General features: G+C 57.5%; 1 protein-coding gene across 1 annotated transcript in view; it reads left to right on the forward strand.

The window, feature by feature from the left end:
• The first annotated feature begins 11,906 nt into the window (after positions 1–11,906).
• TLN2 (talin 2) overlaps positions 11,907–23,230 on the forward strand; it is a 116,287-nt gene continuing 104,963 nt past the window's right edge. The window contains exon 1 of the mRNA XM_044438951.1: positions 11,907–12,037. The gene's annotated coding sequence lies outside the window, so the exon portion shown is untranslated. The remainder of the gene's footprint in view (positions 12,038–23,230) is intronic.

Raw genomic sequence — 23,230 nt, forward strand, 5'->3', positions numbered from 1 at the left:
TCGCCGAGGGGCGCTGGCCTGCCCGCCCCCTCCGCCCGCCCGCCCGCCCTTCGGCGCGGGGCTGGCCCTCCCGACGGAGCGGCGGAAGGAGTCGCCTGAGCCGTTTCCCCGATTGGAAGCCCCTCTGGGCAGGGACCTGCGCTCTCGCGTCAAACGCGGTGGGTAAAGAGAGGTTCCCCGCGGCTGTCCTGCTTCTCAGGGGACACGCGGGCGGCCCTCTGCTTCTCCCGCCCTCCCCGGCACCCTTGATTTGTTTCTGCGTTGCCTGCGCCCCCGGATTCCTCCCTCGCTTCCACGGCGAGCCCCGCGTCCTTCTGCCGCAGGAGCCCGCCTTTTGGCAGGTCATGGCGCGGGGGGGGGGGCTTTTGCTGATGGGGCAGAGAGGAAAGAGGGTCCTTCAGTCACGGGCAAGCTTGCCTGCCTCCCGTGCAGGGGCGCGGAGATCGCTCTGAGGCCCCGAGGAGGCGGCCAGGGGCAGGTGAGTGCAGAGGTTAGCCTTGGACAGGAACAAAGTGTTCGGAGCTGGGAGTACGGAACTCTTTCTTCTGCACCCTGGGAGGGGAGGTTTTTATGTTGTTTTTGATGTTTCCAGCCCTCCGGAAAGGCTTATGAAAGATGTGAGCCATGTTGTCTGCCCGCCAGACTCGGCCAAGGACCTTCAGCACTGCAAGGCTGCGGAGAGCCTTCCGCTAGACGCGCGACCCTGCCCTGATTTGAGCTGTGAAAGACTGGCAAGCAAAGAAAGCGCCTCCGCTTTGCTCAAGTTCCCCTTCCAAAGGCCGTCGCTTGCATTTTGCAGCCCCGGTAGCCATTTCTGTACTCTGCCTTTTATCGGTGCCCCCGAACAGTTATGCTCAGAGGCCAGTCCTGAGCCAGGGGACAAGGAAGAGCTGCCTGCAGCGCCCAGCTGTTGCTCGCCCGTTTGCCTGAGGGCAACTCGGGGCTCTGCCCCATCCAGAAAAGGGCAGCTGCCATTTCCCACCCGCTGCGAGCAGCAGGTGAGGATCCACACGTCAGAGGATGGCCCTGAAAGCGGGTTCCTCCTCCCTTCCCTGAGCTGCTGGAACCCGAGCTCTGACCTGGCGGGCGGCCCCTCAGCTGCGGGGCAGCTTTGCGCCTGCTTTGCGCGCAGGTTGCCGCAGATTCAGCGCCTGGGGGCCCCGCGAGAGCGACCGGCTCATGAGCCGGACGGCAACACGGCATGTTTGGATCAGTCACGCCACCTGCCGTCGGTCGAAGGAGCAGTTCTGCACACGGGCGTTCACTTGGGATGCAGCCGCTTCTGAGGAGGCTTTTTTGGAGCCGGCCCTGCATCCCTCTTGGGGTTTTATGGGCGGGAGGGTGCAGGCACCACCATCTGCTGCCTGCATTTTTCTGCTGCTGTGTCCGTCTTTTTCTTACCAGGGAAGCCTGCTGAGAATTCCACTGCCAGCATAGCTGCACTAGCCTTTCGCTTCCCTGTGCTGGGACCCCTCTGTGTCGCAACCTGAGCACTGTACAAGAAAGACCCATCATCCCCCCCCCGTCCTGGAGCACACTCCATGTGGCTGATAATATACCAAGTGGCACAGAGGGAGAGCTTTAATGGCGGAAAGGACGTCCCACACTTGGCCACCAGAATCCTGGAAAGGTAGGCCAAGGTTGCATTATTCGTATTTCCAGACTGAAGAAGGGAGGTCGAGGCAAGGAGGGAAGGCCCTGCCTCTTGGCACAGCAGGGCTGAAGTGGGTTAAACCAGCTTGCACTGCCAGGTAGACGGCGAGTTACTCATCCTAGTGCCTCACAACTAGCAGGCAACGAAGTGTGCAGGCATCGCACAGTTGTCCCTCTTTGTACAGCTGCATGGGTTGAGAAGTTGTGACTTGGAACAGTTTGTGACCATCTGTGGCCAGATGTGAGATGCTGCGATTTGCACAGGTGAGCAAGGTCTGAGTGAGGTGGAGCAGGGTTTCCCAGGTAGGCATTTTGAGGCTGCTACCTGGCCCTTGGTCACTGACCAAAGGCAAGGAAGGAAGGTGGTGGTATCTGCTGCCTTTAGCGAGGGTCAGTCCCACCCCCCCATGTCAGATAACCATTACCTGAAAAGCAGGGGTCACCCACCCCTTCTGAACAACGACAGAGTCCTGTAACGACACGTTTGAAGGTCAAACACACACGCCTCTGCGTCCAGGTGGGTTCCAGGAGTCTCTCTGATTCACTCCCTGTCTCCCGCTGTCACTCGTGCCCCTTTGCCTGTCCCTCCCCTGGACTGCTCAGAGCAGCCTCCCAAAGAGAAGGCGGGGAGACAATAAAGTCGGGGATAAAGTCACTTCCGAGGAGGTTTTACTGGAGCTGCCACTTCTCCTTGCCTCTCTCCCAGTCTGCACCCTTAGGGAGGCGTACAAACAGCGGCAGGGTGAAGAGGTACGGGGACTGGCAAGGCACCCCACCAGGGATGTGGGCCTTGGAGGGGCCCCGTGCCAAGCCCTGCCTCCAACCCAGCCTCTCCCTTCCTCTTTCCTCTTCAGCATCTGAAGCTGAGCTTCTTGAAGAGGAAAAGTGCCGCATGCAAAATCCGGCACTTCTGGGGCCCCTCGCTTTCCACAGGGGGCCTTCTGGAGCCGGGAATGCTGCCCTGCATTCCCAGCCTTTGCAGCCCTCGGGGTTTCCTTCCGCTCCATCCTTGGGTAACTGGAGAGCGCAGTGTGCGGGCCGGGATTAAATGCTGCAGGCCCTGCCACCTGCTCCCGCTCCTTGATTGCTTGCTGGCCCTGCCGAGCAGCTGCCGTCAGTCTTGGGATGTTTCGGCAACTGTGCCAGCAGGAGGGAAGGGGCTGCTGGGAGGGAAAGCCAAGGCTGGGCCAGCTCAGGAAGCTGGTGCACGTCACAGCAGCCCCCTGCCATGCCCCAAGGAGAGTCCAAACGTGCCCGGAGCTGCTCTGATCTGCAGCCGGCCACGGTCATTCCCACCTGGAGCAGGCCTTCTGTGGCCTGGTTCGTGTGTCCTAAGCCACCGGTTTTCATACGGGGCCTGAATCGCTTGCTCTTCCATGTGAAAAGCCACCCACAAGCCTAAAATAGGCCGCGGCTTCTGGGTGGCTCATGCACGCAAGCAGCAAGAAGCCAGACCAGCAAGGCTTGGATGCCCGGGCTGGCTCCCGCAAGGCACGCCGGCCCCTGGGCAAAGGAGCCACGGGGGCTCTGGTGACGGTGCAAACCTGAATTTTAGTGGCCCCTTCAAGACCAGGCTGCTGCTGAAGTACCACATTTCTGCGAGGGCAGCTCACAACTCTTATTTTCGCAGGCAAAGGGTGCAGCCCCCATCCCAATACAGGGCTGGGTTGCACCGTCTCGGAGGCGGAAATAAGGTGTGGGTGCCCACTTCCTCCACCGAGCCTGCTGAGTGGATTTGCACAGGTACCGTTGCTGGGCAGCTTGGTGTGCGGGCGAGTCTCCACGGGGCAGGTTGATCGCACAAACCTGGTCAGTGCAGCCTCCGAGGAAAGAGGGGATTCTGCGACGGGGCAGGTGGTTCTGGCATCCCACTGATGAAATGTCCAGGTGTCCCGAACGTGTGAGCCCTGGTTCCACTGCCGCCCTGCTCGGGGGGCTAGGAATGGGACGTTCGGGGATTTCCAAGTTGGAGCCATGAGCCAGATCAGAGAGTGGGGCAGACTTGGTTGGGGGGCGAGGGGTGGAGACTCAGCCCTAGGAAGCCAAATCGGTTTCCTGCCCTCACCCAAGTATTCTGGAATCCGGGTGGGCGAGGGCACTGGGGACGCTTGGGCGCAGGCCTCTTGTCCCCTTCGCAGGAATGCCAGCCCCCCGGAAAGAATGCGGTGTGAACCAGGTTTGGTGCGCGGTGCAGCCGCCACATCTGCCCCTGCCTTCGCAGCGCCAAGGGCGTTCCGCCAGCAGAAAAGCCTTCCCGGCGGGCGCCTGCACATCCACCTGGCAAGAGGCATTCGCCTGGGAGCACGTTTTGCGTCCCGAGGGTGGCCTCTCCCAAGCAGCGCCATTCTAGCCAGGGATGATGGAGGCTGGAGTGGACACATGGGAAGAACAGCCGACTGGCGGACCCTCGTCTGCCCCAACGGATGAAGGCTGCTCAGGGCTCCAGACAGGCCGCGTTCCCGTCACATGCAACCTGGTCCTCCCAACTAGGGATATGGGGGGCAGTGGGGGGCTACCTGGAGTCCTTGGCACACAGAAAGCACACCGTGCTGCCGAGCTGCGAGGCCTCCCCAAATGGTCACGCCCGGGAAAAGCAAGAATGAGATGATTCCATCCTTTAGTCCTTTCCTTATTCTGCTCCCCCGCAGAAAAAGAAGTAATTGAGATGGCAGTCTTCCAACTGCCCTAATCCGCAGCAGTCTTGGAAAGGAAGGAATGCGCGTATAAAATTGATTTATAATCGCATCTGATTATAGCTGTGGAAGAGTGCATAGTCAGAAGCTCTGTCCAAAACAATCTGCCCTGTTGCGGTTGGAGTTGCACCAACCGAGCCGGAGGATTCCCGCTCCTCCACCTTTGCCAGGACCATTGGCTTGGGCCAGGGCAGTTGCCAGAGCCAGCGTGACCCAAGAGACGGGAACGGGGTTTGCAGATGACCTCCTGGAGAAAGGACCGAGCTCCGTGCAGTAGGAAGAGGTGCTTTAACGTGCGTTCTCGCTCCAGTACAACCCACCCCCTCTGCATCGCTTCTCCAAAAGATCACCATGGATAATGTAACGGCCTCTCCCGTAGCAGCTGCCAACATCTGGAAAGGGCTTCCCGTGTGTCCGTCAGCTCACCACCTGTTCTGAAAATGTAGCCAAAGAGACAGCCGGGGCGCCTGACGCTGTTGCCATGCAGAATTGAATGGGAGCAGGGCAGTATCAGAGGATTTTCCGACTGTTTGCACAACTCTACCCAGGGATGAGAATGGCAGTACTTAACCCAGCAAGATGTCATTTCAGCCATTGGCGCCAAAAATGTGAAAGCAAATTCAGTGGTGACACTAACTAGAAAAGAAAGAAAGCAACCCTTGGGTTTCTGAAAATATCCTTTTACTGAAGACGCTCTCCGTTCTGCAGTCAGGATTACTACACATGCCTGCCTTCCTTGCAAAGAGTCGCTGGTAGCACATGTTCTCTTCCCTTGAGTCACAACAGCCCTCCGAGGTAGACTAGGGTGAGACAAAGCAACCACAGAGGGACTTTGTGGCTGAGCGAGGATGTGAATCTGGTCTCCCTGGTCCCAGCAACACTCCAAGCACAAAGAAAGTTTTTTAAAAATTTCACGTTGATACTGTCCAATAGCCTAGGCTCCCTCTGAAGAACTCTCCAGGAAGCCCTCCTCTTGTACTGAATCAAGTGCAAGTAGCAGATCTGAAACTCTCTTCTTCCCCAGTTGACTACATCTTGCCTTCCTCCCATTTGGCCCTCCCCTTTGATTGGAAGCTCCTTGGGGCAGAGACCTGTCATTACATCGTTCATGTGTTCCCATGTTGATGTTGAAAGTCATTGCCTTCATAGTGTTTCAAGTGGAAACAGATGCTTTTTGGAAAAAGGAAATATTATCATAACCCAGGAAGCTGTTTTGATCTTTTTATGTTCCCAAGCATTTGAGGGCCCTGGTACTCCACTGACTGCACATGGAAAACTTTGCAGAGAAGGGCAAGGAAGCCATCCATGGCCACGCGGGCGTCCATCACTCATGGGTGCGGGCGTCAGTTCTCGTCCCCAGAAGATAAACTGGCTAAGCTTTCGCCATTTCAAGTCTGGGAGAATTCAGGCTATGAGCTTCAAGCAAAAGTCCTGATCCTCTTACTAATCGCTGGAACCATCTGGCTCTCCAGAGGCTTCTTGGACTCTCAGCAAGTGTGGGAGAATTATTTGGACTTCCCATATTGGTACTTACGAGGCAAACACTGACAGCTTTGTTTGAGATCAAAGGCAATGCTGCTAATTTTGATGATCTGCCAAGCCCTCTTCTCCGATGGGCTGAGAGCGCAAGAATAGGATCTTCTGTCGCGCTCCGCCTGACATGGCTGGAGCCTCACAGGGACTGGGGTTGGGCAAGGGTTGGGATTAGCCAGCCAGGTAGGAGGGGACCGCTGCACCTGCACGAAGGACCAGCCTTGTGCTGATGAGAGAGCGGTGCAGAAATCTGGCCCTTCCTTTCTCACACATCTGCTCTACTGCTGGTGCCAGGAGAAATATTGGAGGACACCTGGGGAGGGCCTTTTTGGTGGTGACCTCCTGAGTGTAGGTGAGGTCTTTCAACATTTGCATTTTCGGTACCAGACTAAGACTTTCCTCTACTGCCACACCTTTGAAGGCATCTAATGGGCTTTTCTGGCATCCTTTGCTTGGTCTGTGGATCATACCAATAATGCGCTGAATGGAAGCTGCTTTCTGCTGATTGTTATATTCGGTGTTTTAATCATTATGTTGGTTCCTTGGCCTTTTAGTAAAGAGAAAAGCAACCAAGAAATCATAATCATTCCTCTTATTAATGCAGCCCAGGAGCTGAAGCATGATTCCATAGGTTAACCTCTCTCTCCCTAAGATAATTCTTAGCAACAACTCCCTGCATGTTTTCCCAGGAAGTTCCTCTTCTGGGTTTTTGGAGCTTTTCTACATGAGGCCATTTAACCACCATCTGCTCTTCAGTTTTGCCCCAGATCTGAGATCCAAACGCTGCACAAAGGCAATTCCTTTCCTGCTTTCCCACTGCATAACCTCTAGGTGGCACTGTGGTAGAAAGAAGTAATGCAGGTGTTCAAGTGTGAAAAGCATTTTCTTTTACTTTTGCAAATAATTCTGCATTTCCCCTGCTTTTTAAAAAAACTCACTGATCATGGTATTTAAAAATGGAAACAAATCTAGGAGGTCACAATATCATTTCAAGGGCTGATAAGCAACCATGAATAGGGAATGATGAGCACACCATAAATGCCTCATGTCAGAAACCAGCCAGAACTGGGTGTGCTGTGAATAAAACTTGGGGCCTTTTCCAGTCAGAACATATCTTTCCCTTGAGCAACAGCCCTTCCTCCGACAGACAGGGAATGAAGTTGGCTTTTGTACGACCCTTTTCTTTCCAAGAGCAGTTGATTCAGTTCATGGCGTTTTTCCCTGTAGCACCCAGGCCTCCCTCAAAAAAGTGATTTGTTTTCTATTTACCCTTTGCACAAGAAATGAGATCTCTTAACGCACACAAATGCCATCTTTTCCTGTCCTTTCTGTGCAGAATAAATGCTGACTTCAGATGGAATGGAAAGGATTTACACAAAAGGAATACAGAGCGAGGCCTCTTCCATTGCCGTGTTGGAAGCAGATGTTCATAGTTTATTAAACTTACAAATACGACAAGGCTTAATTTAATGAATTTTGCTAGTGAAGCCAATGAGATTTGGCAGTGCCCCAAGGAAATGAAATATACTTCTGTGGTTTGAGTGCATTCCCTTTGGAACAGTGGAGAGGCCGGGCAGTGTGTGTTGTCACGATCCATCCGCGCACGTCTGTGGCTGCATGTCGATGTTCCCGACGTCATCAAAAGACTGCGGTGTGTGCGGCGCAAATGGACCTTGCAGGACAAAAGGCGGTCGCAGCTGTTGCCTGCTACTCACGGGAGAAAAGCAGAGCTTTCGATGTGCATCGTAACTCTGGCATTTATATCCAACGGCTCCTCTGACAATAACGTACCAACAATATGGCTGCTATTAAAAGCAAGCGGGTTTTCCACTTTTACTGAATAGCATTGCTTTTTTAAAAAAAGAGAGGAGATCTACAGCTGGCACTCTGCTTTTATAATGGCAACAAAAATTAATTCCCTGCAACATCAGGAAAAGAAGAGCCGAGTCGCAGCTCTTTGTCATTTGTTATTGAATCGTGCAAATGATGCAGAAGTGAACTCTGCATTTGCACTTGGCCTTTTGCTGCATCCGATACCCTAACCACAGGCGGGAAAGCCTTGCCCGAGGTTGGATTCCTCTTCATCACTCTGCCACCGTTCAGACAGCACGACAACCCACCCTCCGTTTAAGCTCAGTTGGGTCATCGCTGAGCCATGGGTTGCAGTTAAAACATGTGCTGATGTGTTGTCTGAATGCAGCCATGCTAACAAGCTGTAGCTTGCTGACCGTGCAGAACCCATGAAGCAAACCCATGGTTTGTTGCTGGTTGTGAACTGTGGCTTGTTCCCCAGGGTTCCTTATCCTGGCTGGGTTCAGGCATCACAGGAACTCGCAGTTCCGTGGAAACCCATCCTCAGATTGTTGTCTGGCTCCAGTCAATCCTGCATGCTTCCATCCCCTTCGGTGTGTGTAAAGGGCTCTGGAAGAGGAGCCAAGTTCTCCAGAAGTTCACCAGCCTAGACCTCCTACCTTTAGATCCAGAGGTTCCTGGTAAAGGGATCCAAGACATGAGATTGGGAAAATATTTTGTAAAGTTTGAGCAATATAAACCTAACTTAAGACTTTCCCGTTGGACTGTAGCCTGTACATTAGTATCTGCTTAACATCCACTAGTTTTGACACAGAACTATTGCCTAGTCTGGCGATAACTGCCTTGATTATATTTTGCAAGCATGTTCCAGCAGAAGGGTGCACTGTTTCTGACTAGATAAGTTTGCAGAAGGGTTTTATGAGATGAAGCATGTGATAGGCAAATGCCCTTTTAAGGGCCTAAATGCTCTGTCAGTAAAAAAAAAAAAAAGCAAAGCCCTTAGCCCCGGCCCTCCATCTTTCCCAATTCCCTGCTGTACCATCAGGTTTGGGTTGTTTGTTTGTTTGTTTTTACAGCTTAAATCAAGCCAAGCCAGAAACTGCAGCCAGCTTGCCATTTTTTCTTTGAAGCTTAAATAAATAAAATCACAAGAAAGGATCTGAAGAGGAAGGAGCAAAGAGACTGCTGAGTGCTGGACATCTCTAGAAGGAGCCGCTGACTTTGCCAAGACCCCTCTGGGCCTGCAGCAAAAAACATGCTTCTCTTTGCATGGCTGTCCCTATTATTGTGGGAAGTTGATTGGTCCATCCCTCATGAGCTAGGAAATTAGCTTGCCAGCCTGCATTCTCCACTGGAATCCCTGCAGCCAGCAAGGTGGTCTGAAGAACTGGCCGGTGCTCCACCTGCGGACACGCAGCTCCCCCGGCCTCTCGCCGTTGCCTGTGTTGGCCGGCACTGACGGGAGCCTTAGGCCAGATTTTTGGAGTTGTCCGTCTCTGCTATAAAGCAACATTTCCAAAATGGGACTGGGGTCCTCAACTGCTCCATGGGGATCCGCAGTGGTGCAGAGCAGCTCTCTGCTCCCTGACCCTTAAAACATCTATTTTCAATTAACTCTTGGAAAGTATTAGGCCACTCAATTCTCCTTCCTGTTCTTGAATGTGCAGACTGGTGGGCCAGAGAAGAGGGAAGGAATCGCACCCTGGTCCCTTCCAGGGCTCCTGCAGCCCTTTCCTCCCTCTCCCTGCATTGCTGGCCACTGGCTCCATTTTTCCTCTCTCTGCCTCACTTCCTTACCTTGCTGCTCCTCCCCCCACCCAGTCCCTCACCTTACCTGGCTCTGCCTCTTCCCCTTTACTCTCCTAATCTCCCCCTCCCTCCCTCCCTCCCAGCCGCTGGCATATTTTTCACCCCCACACTTGACTCTCACAACAGCCATTCGCCTCCTCCCTGAGGGACCTGTGTCACTGGTGCCCACAGCTCTTTCTCGGACACTCAAATGCATCCGCGGGCCCCATACGTGTGGGGATGGGCCCTGCTGTGGGATAGCCTCATCCCCCAGTCCTGAGAGACCCCAGGAGCTGCAGGCTGAAACATTGGGAGCGGGACCCCAGCAGCTCGCCCCGGACATGGGAGGACCCTCGCTCGCCTTGCCCTGGTTGGAAGGCTGCATCCATTTCTTCAGCTGGCAGCAGGTGGCCCCCTCCTGTAAGTTTTAACGTGTGCCACTCTGGGCTGTTCACACGCGTGCACAGTGGCCCGGCATGGTGCAGGCTGAAGCCAGGAGCTGGGCACGCACACGGGCTCGATGCAGAGCGCGCACGATACACGCTGACCTGTCAACAGACTGCACTTTTTAAAACCGATGTGTCTAACCTGTCACGCATTTACAGCAATCGTAAAGCGCTGATTTGGCCAAAGGTTTTGAAGCAGCTCCCGAGGGGCCGTCCCAGATGCACACAGTTCAGAACATAAACCCAGGCGAGGCGCACGGCTGCCTTGCTCTTTGAAAGCCGGAAAGTCTCCAGTCTTCCTTCAGCTCCACAGGTAGGCACTGCCCTGGCCTTTATTTATGGGGCCATGTTCTCTTCCCCGCTCATGTCCCAGGGAAGGGCTCCTCCCGCCGCCAGGTCTCCCCTGCCCGTCCCTCATGCGGGTCTTCCCTGGATCCGGATCCGTTCTCAGGCACAGCTGCGCAGGTGGTACGTGTCCTGAGTGGAGGGACCACAGAGGGAGGCCAGGTTTGTTCCCCAGCATCTCCAGGGAGGGCTAGGAGAGGATCCATCCTGAAATGCTGGCAGGCTTTGCTCCCACTTCGGGGCTGGGCAGACTGGGGCAGGGGTGGTGTGCCCCTGACGGCATGAGGCAGCTTTTGATGTTCCTATAAGGGAAGCTCATGGGAGGGCTCTCAGAGCTCTCCCCAAACTAAAACCCAGCAGCAGCTTTTATTTTTACTACCTGCTGTTGTGGGCTGCCCACAGGAGGTTCCCATTCAGTCCAAGGCCTTTCTGGTAAAGGAGGAGGCGGGAGACGGGAAAGGCCCTTCTTACCCGAGGCAGCTGCAGTCAGCCAAGGGGGCCCCGAGAGAAGCACCTCGGCACCCTCCAGATGCTTGCAACCACAGCTCCCACCATCCCCTGCCAGCGTTTTACCCAGGATTAGGGGTGTGGTCCTCTGACATGTGGGCCAGCTCCAGGTTGGGAAAGAGCAAGCCTGAGGAGAGACACGTGGGATTCTGGCACTGGCCCACAGGACACCGGAGCCCAAAGGGGGTCCCCAGGTGAGGGTGCGTGAAGGGTGCCCCGGCACGCCCTCCAGGTCCAGCCTGCCAGGTCGCTTCCCCAGCTCCATCCTCCTGAGTACCCAGAAAGCGGCGTATTTTCCGAGAAGTTTTTTTGCCCGGCTCCTCAAGGCGAGGGGGGAGCTCCCCACCCGGTGGGATTTATTCCCGTGCCGTGCAAAGCCGCCTTCTCCGCGCAGCCTGTTCGCCACCGCCTCTTAAAATCGAGACACGCGCTCGCCGCGTTTGCGTTTGCGCGCGGCCAGCTCAGCGGTATCTTTTTGGGGGCGCCTGCGGGGAGCCAAGTCACATCACGCAGCCGGAGGGTGTGGAATTCCAGGATTCACGGCGGGCGAGCAAGGCGGCCGCACTGGGGAGCCGGAGGAGGAGGAGGAGGCAGGCAGCAGAGCGCGGCGAAGGTGAGGTCGCCTGCTTCTCGCTATGCGCCGGCCTGCTTCGGGGGTTTCCGAACAGCCTGCCTGCAGGAATTCGGCGGCCGGAGCGTTTCGTGCGGGCAGCGCGTGTGGAACGGCGGCCGCGGGCAGCGCGGGGCGCAGCCTTCGCCAAAACGCCGCTCCCCGGGTGCAAAGCAGCCCGATCCTGCCCGCGGCTCCTCGGGAGCAAGTCCTCCGAGCACGCCGGGATCGGCGCCTCCGTCTGCACGCGCAGGGTCGACCGGGGGTGGGAGACAAAGCCCGCGAGATCCCCCGGCGGGCGGGGAGAGGAGCTCGTTCGGGGATGCGGGTCCCTCCGCCGCGCCGGGGCTGAGGCGGCGCCTCGGGAGCAGGGCGCGCGGCGCGGCGACTGGGCGGGGGCCGGTCCAGCGAGCTCCGGTTTGGGTGGCGGGGGGGAGGAGGAGGAGGAGGAGGAAGGCCAGCTGGCCGGTCGGTCCCGGGGTGATGACGCGTTTCCTGCTCTCCCCGGGCTGGGGGCTCACCGAGCAGTAGCAGCAGCGGCAGCAGCTCGCGAGAGGCTGAGCGAGCTGCGGAGCCTCCGGGCAGGCGCGGGGAGAGACCGCCGCCGCGGTGCGGGGAAGCAGCATCCGCTGCCACGCTCGCCTCTCCCGGTAGGAGCCCTCCCGGGCCGGCGGGCGCGTCCCTCTCCGGCCGTGCGCGCACGAGGGGCGTCCATGCGCGCGGAGCCCGCGGGGGCGGCAGCGGAGCCGCTCGCGCGCCCCCTCCCCCGTGGCGGCCACCTGTCCTCCGGCTGGCGACTGCCGCTGACGCCGCGGAAAGCGGGTGCCGCCGCGGGGCGGGTCGCCCCAGAGCGCCTCGCCCGCCTGCCCGCAACTTTCTGCGAGCGGCTTGCCCGGGGGCCGGGGCCCCGCGCCGCGGAAGGGAAGGGAAGGCGGGCCCGATCCCGATCCCGCAGCGGCGCCGCCCCCGCGCCCCCGGCTCGCGCGCGCAGGTTGCTCCCCCCGCCCTGGCAGGTCCGCTCTGCTCCGCGGGGGGCACGCGCGCCACGGAAGCATCCTTCGCAGGAGTGCCGCCGCCGCCACACCCCCGTGCCAGGGGCGGCGGTGGGGCTCCGGCCGGCCGCGGCTTCGCAGTGGGGGGCAGCGCTGCCTTGCCCTCGCGCGGCCCGCTCCGGCCCCGGCCCCGGCCCCGGCCCCGACCGGGAGGGGGAGGCGGCCGGTCAGGCGGCCGGCCGGGGCGAGCGCCGCGCGTTCTGCGGGACCGCGGCGGGCCGGGCGCCGTCCCCCCCGGGGAGCCATCTTTGCGCGCCGCCGGGCCCCTCCCGGGGCATCCTCGCGCCGCTCCGGTGCGGCGGGGAGGGCGGACGGGCGGGTCCCCCGGCGCGCGTCGCCCTCGGGCAGGGGACGGGGCTGTGGGGGTGCGCCGGGCTTCGCCCCGCGCCTGCGAGCGGAAGGAAGGGGGCGCGTTCCGCCGCTTTCTCCGCGCCCTTCGCTTTTCCTAAGGTCGAACATAAATCTGGGAAGGAGAGAGGGAGGGAGGGCGCACCGGCGGCGCCTTCCCTTTTAAGAGGAAGATGCGGGGGAGGGGGAGTGGCATTTCCCGGCTCAGACATAGAGCAGAACAAGGTGGTAGAGTCCCGCAGCAATGGCGTGGGCTGTACCACTTTGGAGTGCAGAAGGTAGGGCTAACCCATTGAATGTTCACTGGTGTTTAAGCCAAAAATCCCTTGCATTTTAAATTAAAAACCCAAACCCAAACTGTGAGGTGCCCAGTCCAAACATGGCCATAGCAGGGAAAGGGTTTCCGTCGTGCCGGTGGCATGAAATCTGCGTTGGGGAACCGACAAAGCGACAGTGCAGGGCAGTGCCCCCCCACACACGTGGGCATCTGCAGTGGTCCCCACAGGACTCCCCCACCGCTTCTGCCCCTGTGCAGCCCGGGCCTGGCCGCTCCCTGGGCTGGCCGCATGTCGGGCGCCCCTTGGGCCCTCCCTGCCCCCCGAGGCCAGTGGCCCAGCAGCGCAGGGGCCGGCCGGGCTTCCGTGGTCCACGCCGCAGTCGTGCGAGGCTCCCTGTGGCGCAGCGCAGGGCACAGTTGCGGCCCACGTGCATCGGCTCCCCAGCGCTTCCGAGCCCAGTTCAAGGTGCTGGGCTGAGCCGTCCACAGCCGGGGGCGCAGCCCGTGGCAGACTGTGGCCTCTCCCCGCTGCCCTCTTCCCAGAGACGGCAGTCCCGCTCTGGGACCTGCCCCTAGCTGCTGCCCCCTAGGGGGGCCCACTGGGCAGCCACGAGGAGAAGGGGCTTCTCTGTGGTGGCCTCCAATTATGGAGCAGGCTCCCTAGGGAGCCCCTTCCAGCGCTGGCTCTAATATCTTTTCGGTTCCTGCCGAAGACAGTCCTGTATGACAAGGCATTTGTTTCAATATTATATCGGGAATTTATGCTTGAAAGTATTATGACTTCCTTTGTAGAAGCCATTGTAGCTTTTTAAATCTGGCTTTCAGGATCCGGTACTGTAATGGCCAATGTTTCTGCTGTTGCTTGTATCCTGTATTTTATGTGGCGTCGTAAAGAGAGAGCTTTGACTCTTGGTGGTAGAGAAAGAATAACAGAGGTGGGGTCCTCTGAGCACCAGCTGCTGGGGTGAGGAGACCCTCCCCGCGTTCACTCAAAGTAGGAGCATTGACATCATCTGCTTGCGTGTCAGGATGCTGAGCAGTCTGTGTCTGCATTGGAAGGGAATGTGGGGATGGCGAGGCTTTCAACTTTCACGCTGGGTTGTGACGGATTGACATCGGCAAGCCGGAGAATGGAAGAATGCCACAGGCGCTGACATTTCTTCCCCTTCCTTCAGTGCAGTTCCAACTTCACTTTAGCAGTTTAAAGGGTAGCACTTCTTGGTTTACATTTCTGGTGCTTGAGAGCTCCCGGTTGCATTTCAGTTGCTTGGCAAACAGCTTAACGTGTTTCACAAATTGCGCTGCTGCAGCCAGAAGTGGGCCCCATGGAGTTCAGCGGAGCATGCTCCCAGGTAATTGTGTGTGGGACCTGACAAATTTGGTCCAAGGCTGTGCTTTGCACAACCTGGCCCAGTCTGGCTGCAAGAAAGAGTTAACAGATACAAGACGGCCTTCCCACTTTCCTTTGACCCTCTTGAATCAAAGCAACTTGAAATGCCAGTGAATTTTGTTTTCCTTCTAAGATGATACAGAAGCAGAATCTTCAAAGAGCATTTCTCACTCTCTTAGGGCCGTGGGCAACTGCCTCACACCAGGTTAGACCCTTGGTCCTCTCAACCCAGTGCTGCAGGCAGGATTTTTCCCCCAGAGGCCCTGCTGAGAATCAGAGCTGGATTGGCACATGCAAAGCACCACCAGCCCCTCTCCGCTGAGTCAGGCAATGTTGCCCCCCCGCCCTGGCCAGCCTTCCACGCAGCTGAGTTAAAGGTGCAATCCTGTGCATGTTGGGACAGAGGAAAGTCCTAGAGCCGCCCTCTTTTCCCAGCTGCTGGGACTTTGTCTGTCCAAACAAGCACAAGCCTCTGCTGTAAAGGAGGTCGAGGCCTTCTCATTGCAGGCGGCTCTTGCAGGCTGGACTGTCCAGGCAGGTGACGGCACCCCTGGCGGGGTCGCCGGGGGACTTCTAGCCCGTCTGTTGCAGGAGGCATCTGGGCATTAAGTCCCTGCGCTTGTGGCGTGTTGCTGGCTGGTTGCTCTTTTCCTTTGGTGCTCCTCACCCTGCCGCTGTGCAGACTGCTCCTTAGCAGGGGCCCAGTGTCCATTTCCCAGGTGCGCATCTGCCCTGCCCTTCAGAAGACCGACAACCCGGGTCTGGAGGCCTTGCACGCCTGCAGGTGGCCTCTCCTTCCACCCCCAGCAGCACCCCCGACTTTTGGGAAGGACCGGGCGGGCACGAAGCCCGCTTCCGAGTGTCACGGCTGTGCTGGGATGGCAGCCCGGTGCCTGCACATTCTGTGTCAAGGGACCAGGCTCCATCATGCCTTTCGGGGGGCCAGGTTGGGGCTGTGGAACCTCCACCGGGAGGCTCCACTCTCGGCGGCAGAGCTGGGGCAGGCAGAAGTCCCTGGCTGCGACTGCGCAGGTGTCCCAGACCCATGGCACTGCCAGAAGGGGGCCAAAGCGGATGCCGCTGGAAAGCTGTCCTGTCTCGCCAGCATGCAGGACCGCGCCCGCTCCATCTGCAGAGCAGAAGCTCACCATGGTGGGCTCATGGCAGGGCCCACCCTGCTCTCCCCTGTGGCTCTCTGCATATATATTAACCCAGACTTGGATGGCACAGATCACCTGGTAGAGGGCAGAACACAGGCCACTCTCCTGCCGCCTCTCCCTAACAGAGGACTGTCCTCCCTTCAGGTAGGACGGCTGGCCACCCTGCTGCCGGTCGGATGGGCTGGTGCGGGCCTCGGTTCCGCCTGCCCTCGGCAAGGGCTGCAAGGTCAGAGCACAGATGGGCCGAGGCATCTACTATACCGCAGACTTCCTGGGTCAAGCCCTGAAGGAGAGCTTTCCAGCAGCGCTTCCCCGTTTCTCCAAGCAGCAATCAATGCCAGGATGTCCTCCTGAGTGCTTTGCCGCCACCGGGCCCAAAGACACGAGCAACCTTGTCACTCCCGTTTCTGCTGCGGTGAAACAGGCTCTTTGCAGTGCTCCTGCCAGGTCTTGCTTCCTGGGGCGAGAGGCTGGTCTTGGCATGGATTTTTCCACTGTCTTTGGCTTCCCAACTCTCAGATTTATACCACCAGCCAGATGAAAATTTATCTATCTATTTAAAACTTTTGAACCAAAGTCATGCTGATGTTCCAGTTATGTGGGATTGTGCGTGGGGTTGTTTTCACACTGGGGGTGAACTGGGGTGGTTGGTTTCTGTGCTGGAACACAGGAATGGGATGGCTTGACTGGGAGGCCTGCACTGGCGAGGGGGTGGGGCCCTCTGGCCCCCCGCAGCTCTGCTGTTCTAGCATTCTCTGATTCTAAGCAGCAGCACAATCCGAGAAGCAAAGGGAGAAATCCCAGGAAGCGGCTAGGTGGGAGATTCCTAGCAGTTCAGAGCAAGTCCTTCTCCATACGGGACGGAGTTAAGTGCTGGGATTCGTGGTGGCTTTAAATGGGGAGTGGCTACTCCCATTGAGAGCTCTGTGTTGCCTCCAGGATCAGAGACAGTCTGCCTGCATACACCACTTGCTGGGGAACGTGGGTGGGAGAGTGCTGTGGCACTTGGGTGCTGCTAGAGGGACTCCTTGGGCAGCTGGCCGGCCCGCCCCGTGTGGACAGAACTTGGCCTGACCAGGCAGGACTCCCACTGCCCTGTTTTGTTCTTATTGGATCAGACAAATTGCCCGGTGTTGATTTGGTTCTCTGGCAGTCGACGGTCTCAGGCGGAGAAACAGGCTTCCTGCACCCTCTGCCCGCGTTCTTTTTAACTGTGGATGATGGACTCAGCCAGGGCTTTTTGCATGCATGGCCAGTGGGTTGCCCTTGACCTCAGGCCTCCTTGTGAGCAAGTGTGAGCCAGAGCTGCCCCGATCCTCCACCAAACGCCCATTGCCCACCGGTGCTTCAAGTGCGTAACCAGAAAGGCGCCGCTTCTGCCTTGGGAACACATGCGCAGGACGGCCGTTTTCTCCTTGCCCTTGGAATGGGTTAAAGCTCTCGTGAGCTTGCTCTCCACAACTATTCCTTAAAAAGATTCCAGCATCCGATTGAAATGTATCTCAACTAATAAATTAGACTACTGGTGCCTGCTTTCATTTAGCTGTCTGAATTAATAAGACAGTTTCCATTATAATCAGATCATCTCTGCTAATTGAATGGGGCCCATCTTGGCTTCATGCCAGCCCATGAATATGTATGTGTGGGCAAGGCTCTGTCCTGGGGGGTGGGGGGGGTGGATTATGCACGGGAGTCCTCTTGGAGGGGAGGCACTCGGAGGCATCTCACTGGAGCGATGCTGAGGGCTTGTTGATGGAGGTGTCTTGCAGCCGAATCCCGCCCTGGAGGTTTTGCCTTCCGCTGTGCAGCCTGGGTGCTCCCTTGGCATTTCTGGAGTGGATGATGTGGCTGCTGGAGCAGAGAAAGTGATGCGCAGTGAGCAAACTCCCATTGCATCCAGCTTGACAAGGAAGACCCGCTGTCCCAGGCCATGCGCAGGCCCGGCCAGTCCAGCCAACAAATAGCAGGAACCCATGTTGCACACCTTCGTTCCCTTTCGGGGTTCACAGGGCAGCGACGGGGTACTTCCGGGGGTTGCACTGTCACCTCTCAGAACCCCCTGGGGGCTGCACCCCTCCCCTCAGTCATCGGCAGTGCTTTCTTCCAAAGCAGTCGCCGCTTTTGGTCTCGGGAGGCTGCAAAATGCATTGTCCCCATTCTGCTCAGCCAAGTAGTAACCCCTCGCTGAGTTTTAGCAGTCCAGTTGTTGGGAGTTCTGCTTTCTGGAATCCGAAGAAGGGACCGATCCTGCTTCTATGCAACTTTTGTGGTTCCCAGTGAACTGAAGGGTTCTGTTTTTAAAAAGTAAGAGGGAATGTGGCGGAAAGAATGCAAGACTGAAATAGCAAACAAGAGGGAGAATCGATATATTCTATTTTCTCTCCAATTAAATGGATTTGCTGTCGGTACAGGATTGAGTGAAAGCATTTAATCACAGTCCTTTGCCTTTTTGTATAGTGTCGCTGCTCTTTAGTCTTAAGCATGTGGCATGTAATGGTCTTCGTATCCTTCCAACAAGCCCGTGAGGTGAAGCAGTATTATTATCCTTGCATGATCCGAGGAAGAATGAGAACAGCCCAGGGTCATGGCAGGGAAACAGCAGAAATGGGGCACTTCCTGGCTCCCGGATTCTGCCTGTGGAACGCTACTCATGTCGTGCAGCTTGCAATAGGCTCCCCGTTGCCCCAGCACGTCCTCCGTCTTCCTGGTGCAGCCCGTAATTAACTTACTGGATCATTACTGGAAGGTCCTTGCGATGGCCACTTGGATAGATCGCTGTAAAAAGCCCTAATGGAGCCATGCCGGTCAGGGCCTATTCATCACAAGAGTAGCACATGTCAAGCTAATGAAGGCTGGGGGCTCTCCAGGGCCCCGCTCTCGCCTCGGCTTCTGGGGACTAGACCGGGGTGCCCCTCCCGCTGGCCTCAGCCGGAGATGTCCCTCCAGCGCTGCTTTTCCCGACTAGGCATCCTCTTGGCTCCCACCAGTCCAGAGCTTTTAGCACTATTGGGGAGTTGGGACCAGTTCTGTCTGAACTATCTGTCCACGTAGGTGAGCACGGCCTGCCCAGCCCCCTGTCCCCACCTGTCCCCGGAGGTGCCTTGTCAGGGAGCACCTGTGGAAGGGAAGGGGCATGCCAGTTCTCTCTGTCGCTGTGCATATTCCTACGCGAGTGCAGGAAGGGCTGAGTGTTGAGTCGCTCCCAGAGCCTGAGCCTGAAGAGACCGGCTGGAAGGGCTGGGAGCCGGCCTGGGAGAGCAGGGGGCTTGCTCACAGCCAGCTTCCGAGAGGCCTGCCCCACGGGGGACAAGGGTTTACCAGGGAGCCGAAGGGCCATTGCGCAACTGCAGCGGAGGCAGCGAGTCACCCGTGGGAGGATCCTGCGCAAGGCACCCCTGGGGTTGGCATCCCGACGTGGAAGTCGTGCAGCATGGCTGTGAGAAACAAAGCAGGCATTGTTTGCAGACGAATGCCGGCATGATCCGGCCGCCTGCCATTCCTGGATGAGGGCGACGCTTTGTCTGGAAGGTGTGTGTGGGCAAGGCGAGCAGGTGGAGGGAGGCTTCGGTAGCCCGGGCAGAGTGCAGGCCTGCAGCCGGAAGGTCCCAGGTCTCCAGCCTCCGCTTGGGAACAGGTTGCCTGCTGGTGCTGTGGAGCTAGATGGCCCTCTTTTCCCCTGACTCGCCAGCCGGCGGCCCCCTGTGCTGGCGAGTGGCCACCGCCCTGTGCGAGAGACCTGCTTTGCACACGCAAGAGGTCATCTGGGAAAGCCCAGGCCGTGGACCAGCCTCCCCAAGCATGGTCTGGACAGCGATCCGCAGCACGCAGAGAGACATCCAGGGAGGATGGGAGCTGTTGTCCAACATACAACGCTGGGATGGGAAAGGCTGGAGACTGGCTTGTTGGCCTTTGCTTTCTTCAGCAGCGCAGATTCAGCGCTGGCTAGAGAGTGGAACAATTCTGGAGCCTCTCTCGCAAGGGAAGAAAGAAACCTAGCAGGATCCAGTGGAAGTCCAGGCCCTGCTTGCCCATCAGAAAGCTACAGGAGACTTGAGACGAGACGTGGGGTTGCTGTGGAGTGGGGTACCCTTTGCATTTCGGCCTGTGTCCCTGCCTCCCTTGCGGGAGAGAAGCGCAGCTGGGAACGCCTTCCCACGCTCAGCCCTTTCGGAGGCTTGCTTCCGTTATGCAGGGCTTGGCGGTCGGCGTGTTCGTTTGCCTGCATCTGGAGTTTGGGAGAGGCCGAAAATGCAGGCGAACTCCCAGGACAGACTAAACTACTTGTCTCTCTGGTTTGTGTCTTGACTTCCCCCCAAGGCGGTGGACGTGGAGCGATTCCGTCTTTTGCTTGTGCGGTCAGTCAGAGAGACCCCGTCGCACAGCGAGCTTCTTCGCAGAGCACGGCCATCCAAACCCAGAGGCTCCAGTCCCAGCCCAGCCTCCTAGCCGCTGAGTGGCCCTGCTTCTCCCAGAAGCTCCTTGAGGGTGTCCTGGACACCACTGCAGACATGTGGCTTTCCCAAAAATATTCCGCCTTCACCAGAAGGGCAGCAAAAGTCCGAAGTTAAAAAGTTGAAAGTCTTCGCCCAGGTCTGACCCCTGTCTTCTCCAGCTCTGGCTGCGCTGGTATGGCAGGCAAGGCCACACATTCTGGTTTCATAAACCGTGATGCTGCGCATGTGCTTTCCTGCCGCTGAGAAACTGAGCTGGGAGGATGCGATTCAGCGTGCAAAGGGGCCAAGTCTTAACTGTCTCTGACAAGCCAGAATTTGTGAGCCCGTTTGAGCAAGGGCAGGCCATCAGGAAGGATGTCCCGGGAGCTTTCAACACCTCAGGCGGGTTTGTGCTGCCAGGCAATCCCGCGTGGGGAGGGGAGGAATGCCGGAGGGCAGCCGGTGGAGTGACCGGCTGGCTGCAAGGCTGTGAAGTGCTCTGGGCAGGAAGGCTGCCTTTGCTTGCCTTGTTCCAAGAAGAGTCCTGAGGCAGTGGGTCGGCATGGTAGGGCAGCCGCCAAGGGCCCCGTTTTCTGTAGGGGCCCATTGATAAGAGCCTCCTGGCCTTGCACAGCAAGCATCTGAATTCTTCACTTGCCCCTTTTCCAGCACAGACAAGGGTGGAAGAGGTTCAACAGCAGAAGCTGCTGCATCCTCCCCATTCCTGCTCTCCCTGCCTGCCACACAAGTGAGGAGGAGGAAGAGGAGGAGGAGGAAAAGCCACTGGTGGGCATGGCGGAGAGGAGGTGGGCTCCCAGAGGGCAGCGTCTTGCCCAGGGGCTCCAAAAACCTGGAGCTGGGCCTCCACGTTGTGCTGGAGCTGACCTGTCCGGATGCCTCTGCCACGGAGGACACCTCTGAACTTCTCACCCCTCTCACTCAGGCGGCAGGGTTTGGGGGGAACTGCTTTTAATTTTCTTCCAAACAAACAATAGGAGCTCTTCCTCCCTGCCTTGAGGCACACGAACCCCAGCTTCAGTGTGCAATTTGCAGTCATGCATCAAACCCCTGAACCTGGCTTGTAATTTTGGCTGTGCCGTTGAAGCTCCAGCCAATTCATCATGGGACTGAAATTCCACGTGGGGTTTGCTTTTTGCCTCCTCTCGAGCATATACAGTCGGAGGATTTGTTCCTGCATAATTACGCTTTTTAAATATATACACCCTGTGATGTTTTCCTAAGAGTAATTAGCTATTTAATAACTTGATGAGCAGTAATTAGAGGGCAACAAACCTCACTGTGCCCGGGTGGGCAATGGAAAGGTAATCCCTTTGTTCCTTTCAGAGCAGCTTGGGAGCAGCCGATGCACTAATTTAACTTGGCAGAGGAGCAAAAATGGAAGGGCAAAAGCTGGAGCTGGTGTTGCAAAGCCTGTTGCAGAAAGCGGCCCTTTTGGATGGCAGCATGTCGGGAAACTTCCTTCTCTGTGGTCCTTTGCCTTGGCTGATCTTTTCCTTTCATTGACGAGGCCAAAGGGGTGAACGGTGGCAAAGTTGTGGGAGGCCTGATCGCTGCGTGCTGGGCGACGCCAGAGCCCTGACCCAGCAACATGGGTGTGCGTGTGGAACAGCACTGGCACCCAGGGAGGGCACCCGCCAAAGCCAAATGCCAAAGCAGGGCTAGCTGAGGTGGTGCCTTCCCTCCAGAAGTTTGGTACTACATCTCCCATAATCCCTGGCCGCTGGCCAGTTTGGCTGGGGGGTGTGGCACTGCAGCCCACCATGTGGAGAGGGCACCACGTTGCTTTGCCTTGCACTGACGGATTTCAGGATCCTGGTGTGGCTTTGCTTTTTTGAAGACGGGATCCAAGCCTCTTTCGCCCCCTGGGCACACGGAGCACCAGAGGGAAGGGCCACTTGTGGGGGGGGGGAGGAGATCCCCACACTCCCCAGCACCACGAACACCTGGAGAAAAGCACAGTGAGTTCTGCTCAGTGGCTCGTTTCTGTCTGATCGCTGCGCACGCTTCGTCAACCTTCCCCAGCAGGGCCTGACCTGAACCATCCGTTAAGATGGAAAAACCAGCTTTTCAGAACAGGAAAATCCAGCTAACAATAGCCTGCCAGCTCCTGCCTTGATTACTTAGGATATCCTTTCGACTGAGCTACCTCCCGAATCGCTGCTTCCCCAACAGCCGCAGCCCGGTGGGCGCGACTCGCATGGTGAAGTGCCACGTGCTTGAAACTGTCCTGACTCTTCCATTCTGCGCGGGCCCTTCTGGATGGTGAGCAGACGAGCCATTTGGAAGGGGTGGGTGTCTGGGGACCTTCCTTGCCCTCTGGTAACACTTGAAAACGAAAGGGCTCCCCAGAGCACGTGAAATTAATGGTGTCCCTGCGAGGAAGAGAGCAGATCAAGATAAGTAGCGTTAAATCAATAAGCCGTGCACTTAGAAGGGCTGGCGCGGGGGCGCGGGGAGTGGACGGGGGCCGCCTCTCCGCAGCGCGGGCGTGGATGGCAGCGGCTTTTCAGGCCAGGCGCTTTGGAGGCTGCCGTCTTTGGAGGCTCGGCTGCACCTGTTGAGAAGAGGCCTGGCTGGCTGAACAGGCTGCCTTTCGAGCAGCCTGCAAGGTCTTCCGTGCCGGGTCTGCACAGCTCCCGGCCGCCTTCCAGTCTTAGTGGTTTGACTCCTTGTCTAGGCTCCACCTTTCCTTTTTTAATGCAGCGGAGAGCGGGGAGAGAGTTGATTCATCCTGGCTGTCCATGCAGGGTTGATGAACGAGATCCCCAGAGGCTAAGTGGCACTTGTGTAATGAACACATCATTTCCCTGCCACGCTACCCATCATTCAGCTTCCTCGGTGAGGACGTTGCCCGGCTGGAGGGAGGCTGGCTGGGAAGGGCAGCTAATGGTTCCAGCACTGAAAGGCTGAGCTGTTCGGGGCGCAGCAGGAGTGGCTGAAGTGCAGCCCCCAGGGAGGGAGCCAGGCTGAAGCCCTCTGGGGGCCCAGGAGTGCCGTGGGGTGTGTCTGCAAGGTGGTTGTCCAGTGCCCGCTCCGCTTTGCTTCCCTTGTGAGAGATGCTGCGCTGATGCCCCTTAAGGCAAAGGAGAGGGACCTCTTGGACCCAGAGGGTTAAACTCGCATTTGGAGATGTCCTTGGTCCTTCCAACAAGGCAACCAAAG

The sequence above is a fragment of the Varanus komodoensis genome, unplaced genomic scaffold, assembly GCF_004798865.1.
Source record: "Varanus komodoensis strain SLA01 unplaced genomic scaffold, ASM479886v1 scaffold33, whole genome shotgun sequence".
In the NCBI taxonomy this organism is placed as follows: domain Eukaryota; kingdom Metazoa; phylum Chordata; class Lepidosauria; order Squamata; family Varanidae; genus Varanus; species Varanus komodoensis.